Source organism: Octodon degus, unplaced genomic scaffold, assembly GCF_000260255.1.
Source record: "Octodon degus isolate 3935 unplaced genomic scaffold, OctDeg1.0 scaffold00003, whole genome shotgun sequence".
In the NCBI taxonomy this organism is placed as follows: domain Eukaryota; kingdom Metazoa; phylum Chordata; class Mammalia; order Rodentia; family Octodontidae; genus Octodon; species Octodon degus.
Genome location: NW_004524579.1, coordinates 670,127 through 676,622, shown reverse-complemented (window position 1 = coordinate 676,622; position 6,496 = coordinate 670,127).

Below are 6,496 nucleotides of genomic sequence, written 5' to 3'. Positions count from 1 at the left end.
GTGTTCTATTTAGGTCTTAGCCAATTACCCATCTAGTGTTTGTCAGGAGAATCTGGGTCTTTACTGTATTGCCATTCACTAACCTTGACTCTGTCAAACTTAGCCTTTCAAGTTTCTATGCTAATCTCTTATCATTAATGAAAAAAGAAAAACAGGTTTCAGGACAAACAGTGGAGCCTGCAGCGGATCACATCTTACCTTCCTCCCACGGGGCATGGATTCGAAAAGCCAAGCACCCTCTGTCCAGCTTCATATAACGAGAACCTACTGCTCTTTCCTACACTCATGTGGACATCATTAAATAATCAAGCTGCTTGAGCTAGGTCTTACCCACACTGCAGGTGGGCATTATTAATTAAGCAGACCTGGCATATGAAATCAGTTTATCCACCTCCCCTCTTTTATCATATTGCTTTCTAACTTACTGTTCCTCACAACACTATAGCCGTAACAACCAGATGCTATTTTTTTTTAAATCTGGGGAAGAATGGAGTTTAACATTTCATAAGTAGCCACATATTTTTACATAGATCTTGAAAAAGGTTTTAAATACTTATATTCTCTTAGATCTTAAAAGTATGTTTGAACTAAACTATTGATTTGTGTACAATAATTTAAGGTTTGTTTTGCTACTTCTGTAGAGTTTATAACAAAAGTTGATTTTCATTGTCATTTTCCTTGAAAAAGTTTTTACTGAGTGCCTAAGTGTGTGTGATTCTATACAATGCATTGCATAAAGTACATTAGAAATAATTTTAGAGTCCACAAGACATAAATGATTTTAGTTCTCATCTGCAGAAGTTAGCAAGGGTTATGTATTACTCAAGGCATTGCTTTACCAGTGTTAGTTTTTAAAATATGCGTGTCCGAGATTCGGAACACACAGTTACTCTCTATGGTTACATTGATGGTGGCCACATACTGCTGGTGCGCAAAGCAGAGCCTTGACCAAGCCAGAGCTGGGAAGCTGTTTTCGTGCCTGATTGCACCCTCCACCCCCACCATTTCAGGTAAAGTGTCAGGTTGGTGCTCAGCTGCTGGGAAAAGGAATGATCAAAAATCAACAAAATTCTACGCTTTGAAAGTTTTCTGGCGGGAGACTTATAGTCTAGAGGGAAGTAATACACAGTGAAAATGATCATATTTTCCTTATTCCTGAACTAGCCAGACATTCATCTTACTCTTAGGCCTGTCGTGGTATCCCTAGAAAGTGCAAGATGGAGTTAGCATAATGGAATAACTCCCTGCACTCTCCAGGGAAAGAAACTTCTCATTTATGATGTACTCTGTAATAGTAATAATCTTTATAGCTTTGTAGTACACTCTCAACAAACAGCTTTGGAGATGGATTAAATGATTTCAGTTTTCTGGGGCTATTAGTCTATCTCCGAAATAGTTTTCTGTCTCATACACAATCTACTGATAGCGATTATCCCTTATTTCTAAATAACACTATCAGGGATTCAATGACAATGTGAACAGCAGGAGCCCCAAGTAGCACGACAAGAGCTTCCTAAGTAGCGATGCGGCTTTCCTTTGCTGGGAGGGCTGAGGTGAGCCAGTGGACAGGGACAGGCACCTTTTGTCTTCTGAATGCTGTCTTATTTCCCCCCGTAAGAGTCAGTGATTGAGAGGGTGTGAGTACAAAAGAACTCGAGCCAGCAGTACAAATCTATTTCATATCTTGGCGGAAGCCCACTCACCGTCTCAGTCCAACGTGATAATGGTATTCTTTCAGGACTGTGACCCACTGCAGGAAAACCCCGAGGGTCAGACAATGGCCAGGAATTAACTCTTGGCTTACCTGCAGCTTTTCCAGAAAGCACCGGGCCTTAATATTCCAGACCTTGAAGAGTTGTTCTCCCCTGGCGATAGCAATCTGCCTTTCAATTTTGCTGTCTCGAAGAGCCAGCTGTGAGCCTTTATATAACATTTCACAGTCCCTTAATTACTGCATGACAACCTCAGGGTTGCTAATCCTAATACCGCTCAGAAGTGAGGGACTTGTGACATAGCAGCAGTTTAATACAACTCTTTCTGTGGTAATCATGTCTGGTGGAAAATGCAGCTCTTCCCAAACACAGTGAATGGGTGCCTTGAAAATAGTGAGATGAACTTCTGCTTTCTACATCACCAGAGAGAAGCAATGCTTCATGTCTTGGCTGATGAGGCACCAGGGATGCTAAATGTTTATCCCGGAGTCCAGGGACAGAGACATGGGAAGAAAAAAGGGGATAAAAACCAGCAGGGAAAGGTTCTGTGGGTGATTCGTTGTAGTACCCAAGCAGAGCCTGCCAATCCATTTTATTTTCTTGGTAGAAAATGGGTCTCAGTATTCCTGGGCCATACCACAGTGAGAGAGGACATTCAGCTTTGGTGGTCTTCGCAGGACACAGGGCAATTTTATCACTTGTGAGCAAATGACAGCAGATCAAGACCCGCACAGTGAAAGAGAAGTTCTGCCCTTTATTAAACAGAACCCAATGGCCAGGCCCTATCATACAGGTACAATATTCACTGGGACTTGGGTCAGTTACTTGGTTTTCTCTGTCTCTGTTCACTTTCTGGCCAAATTCGTATGCTACTGACTGCCAGTGCAGTTAATCAAGTCTACACTTCAAATGTAGCTGTGTAAATAGAATTCAAGGTTTGGAGTTTGGTGAGTCTCCTAATACCCCAAAGTGTATTAATCAATCAACAAATACTTAGTCTCTGTTGTGCACTCAGTATTTTGCTAAGTGCTACGGGAGACGTGCGACATCTGAGATGGAGCTCTTGTCCTCCGATGAAGTGCAATGAGACGGCTTAAAGCCCAGTAGGCTTGGGTTGAATCCTAGCTCATCAGCTTATTAGGTTGGTGACCTTGAACTAAAGAGCTATGTTTTACAGCCTCACTTTTACATGAAGTTAAAAAATGACTGCTGTACAAGGATGGAATTTCTCACGCAGGCCTCCTCCGAGCTCTGGACTTGGTCATCTAGTGGCCTACTTGCTATTTCCACCTGGATGTGGAGCATACTTACTAAGCCATGTGCAGTACCCTTGCCCATCTCACCTTCACTGACACCTTTGCAGTCAACTTTCTCCTCCAACTTTTCTCCCTCAAGAAATGTCAGTATAGGGGCAAGGGAGATAGCTCAGCAGCACAAGAGCCTGCCTGGCAAGCACACGGTCCTGAGTTCAATTCCTGGCACAAGAAAAATAAAAAAAAAAAAAAAGAAAAAGAAAAAAAAGAAGAGCAAGGCCAGCCAGATGGCTCTACAGACTAAAGCACCTGCTTAGGCAGAGTGCAGGAGCCGGGTTTCTAGCCCCTGTGTGCATGCTGGCCCCACCCCTGGGGCACGCTAAAACAGTGATTGAGACTAGGCGTGATGGTGCACCCCTGTAATCCCAACACTTGCAAGGCTGAAAACAGGAGGATTACTATGAGTATGATCTGTGTAGTGAGACCCTGTAGACCCTAAAGGAAGGAAAGAAAAAGAAAAAAGGAAATGACACTATAGTTCTTCTTGAGGTCTTTATTTTCTCACAAATTCATGAGCAAGTCCTGTAGGTCTTTCTTACATTGATAATGTATCTCCAGACTAGCTTATTTATTGCTTTGATTTCCTTGCCTCCACCTACAATCCAGGCAGCATTCTTGCCTCTCCTGGTGAGATGCAGAAGCCTTCTGTCCCCACGCACACCTCTGATTCTTAACTCTCTAGTCCAGACTCCACCAAGTACTCAAAGTGCTGAGGACTTTCAACTCTGCTTAGGATCTAAAATGAGTATGAATTCCTATTTTTAATGGTGAACAATCTCTCATTGAATTTAATTCTTTTTTTTTTTTTTCGGAACTGGGGATTGAACTCAGGCCCTTGGGCTTGCCAGGGAAGTGCTTATTCCACTGAGCTATCTCCCCAGCCCCTGAATTTAATTCTTTTTTTTTATTTTTATTTTTCAACAAATAATACACTGCATATATTCTTCTTAGTGGTTAATTGCTGTACAAGATGCGGACTTGTGATCCTATTTACAAACACCATTAGAACAAATCATTCTATTCATTAACAGAATGTAACTATATATCTATCCCAACCACTTTGAATACACAGATACAAAATGGACATTCATCTGTATACCCCATTTTTTCTAAGTTCCGTTATTGAATATTACAGGTGTGTAAACTCAGCAAAATATTCTAAAAGAGTCCAGTAGCCCATAATAGCATTGGGTCTTCTGTTTAACTGGCAATGTCAGAAATTATTGACCTGAGTCCCCCACAGCTCAACTTAACAGCATGGCTTTATTTCTTATAATTTCGTCTTCTGAATTTAATTCTTTAGGTAATCACCTTGTCCCACGTTTGACCCGGGCAGCCTCTTGTTGTGACTTTTACATCTTAATGCCATCTTAGTGTTACTTCTTGTAACACTCATACTTCTTCACATCTGCCATAACAAATTTTTCCAGAATCCTCCTTCTTCCTTCTTTGAGGAAAAAAAAAAAAGATCTGGATGCTAAACATGCTCATTAGTTGTAGAATACATCACTTGAAGAGGGTAGACCTAGGAAATATAGGTATATATAAACATATATCCATGTACACCCAGTTATGCTCACACAAATACTTATCTATGCATGTGCACATATACACATATAAGCACACACATGCTCACATTTTAGACCACTTGAGTTCATATTGCTCCCTCCAAGCCACCCCATCTGTGCACGGTTCTCTGGCTTCCTTTCCACGTCTATGCCCTTTCTTTCCCAGTGAGTCCTCAGGCTGCCAGCGTCATCAATGCATTTACTTATTTGTTCAATCCCATTTCTTTCATGTCTCTTCAAATCCAAACAAAATGAAAAAAAAATCAAGATTTGTATGTAATTCCCTGCTAACATTTAGAGATTGATACATAAACTCATTTATAAGGTATTTAATTTTTCTTTGTGCCCATCCCCCAGCATGATTATGGTATGTTTTTGAGATAATATTCAGTTCATTAGTTCAATTTATTTTCCATGTTAGAGTCTACCCCTCCGTCTTTGTAAAGTTAGTTTTGTTTTTTGAACATTTAGAACATAAACATAATTCCAAAAGTCAAAATTACACAGGCAGAAAGAACATTTTGATCAGTTTCATTTCCCCCACGTTCCTTTTTGTGTGATTTTCCCCTCTCTTCTCTCCCTTCCCCAACATAAAGGTAAGAGTTTTTGCTTCAGGTATGTTTTTCTGTGCTCCTCACGTAGCCATAAGTAGGTACTCTTGTAGTTTCATTTTTCCCCTTTCTTACACAACAATCGGTGCAAAATATACACTGTTTTTATACTTTACTGTTTTCACTGAAGAATAGCTCCTAGAAGTCACTGCAAGTTGGCTCATGGGGTCCTACCTGATCGCACACTGTGGCCACTGTGTCTAATACTGTTGAGTGCATGGACCAGAACTTTGTCCTGCCATGCCTCAGGACTCTGAAGGCGCTTCCAGTATTTCAGGATTCTACCTGATGCTGCAGTGAATAAATTGGCAGGAAAGTCTTTTTACATTGGTGGAGTTGTATCTTCTGTGTAAAGTCTAGGAGTTAGCTTGCTGGGAGAAAGAATATATGGAATTGTAGTTTAGTGAGATATAACGAGTTTTCCTCCAGAGATGTCGTGCTTTCTTATATGCTAGTCAGCTTTGCATGAGAGAGAATTTTACCCCACAGTACAACCTATGAGGTGTGCAGGCCAGCTTTTGAGTTTTGCCAGTCTAATAGATGAGAATGGGTTACTCAGTGTAGTTTAGTTTACATTTGCCTTATGTATAAAGTTGTCCATATAGAATTTTAGTATGTTAGAGACCATTTTACATGTTTTATGAATTTTTTGTTCTTGTCTTTGATGCATTTATCTTTAAAACTTCTGGCCTTTTATTTTTTATTTAAATATTATTTGTATATTAATAATACTAATGCTTTATCTGTGAAATATGCTGGAATGATATCTCAAAGTGTGTTATTCATTTTGAAAATTATTTTTGATAATAAGTTTATCAATATTTTCTCACATTGCATACAAACCATAAATCACACAAAATCTTTTCCTACACTCAGATACCAGGCATTCACTCAAGTTTTCTTCTAGTAGTTTTATAGTTTAAATTTTTACATTTAGATCTCAGATCTATTTTGAGTTTATTTAGAGTACTATATGAGGAATGGATTGATTTTTATCTTTTCTAAAATGATATCCCTCTGTCTCAATTCTAGTTAAGCATAAAGAAGAGAAATTTTTTGGGATATCACTTTCATCAAATACAAGATTTCTGAATATAATTAGGTCAATTTAACCTAATTACTTGTTATTTAAAAGCAATCTTTTAACAAACTTTTGCTTAATTTAATAGTGCATCATTAAAAGCTAACCTTTAACAAATTTTCAGCAGCTGTGAATGGGCTGATGTGAAGGACTATAATTCTGATGAGCACAAGCATGAAACTGGGTTGCACTAATCTGACACCTGGGAAAC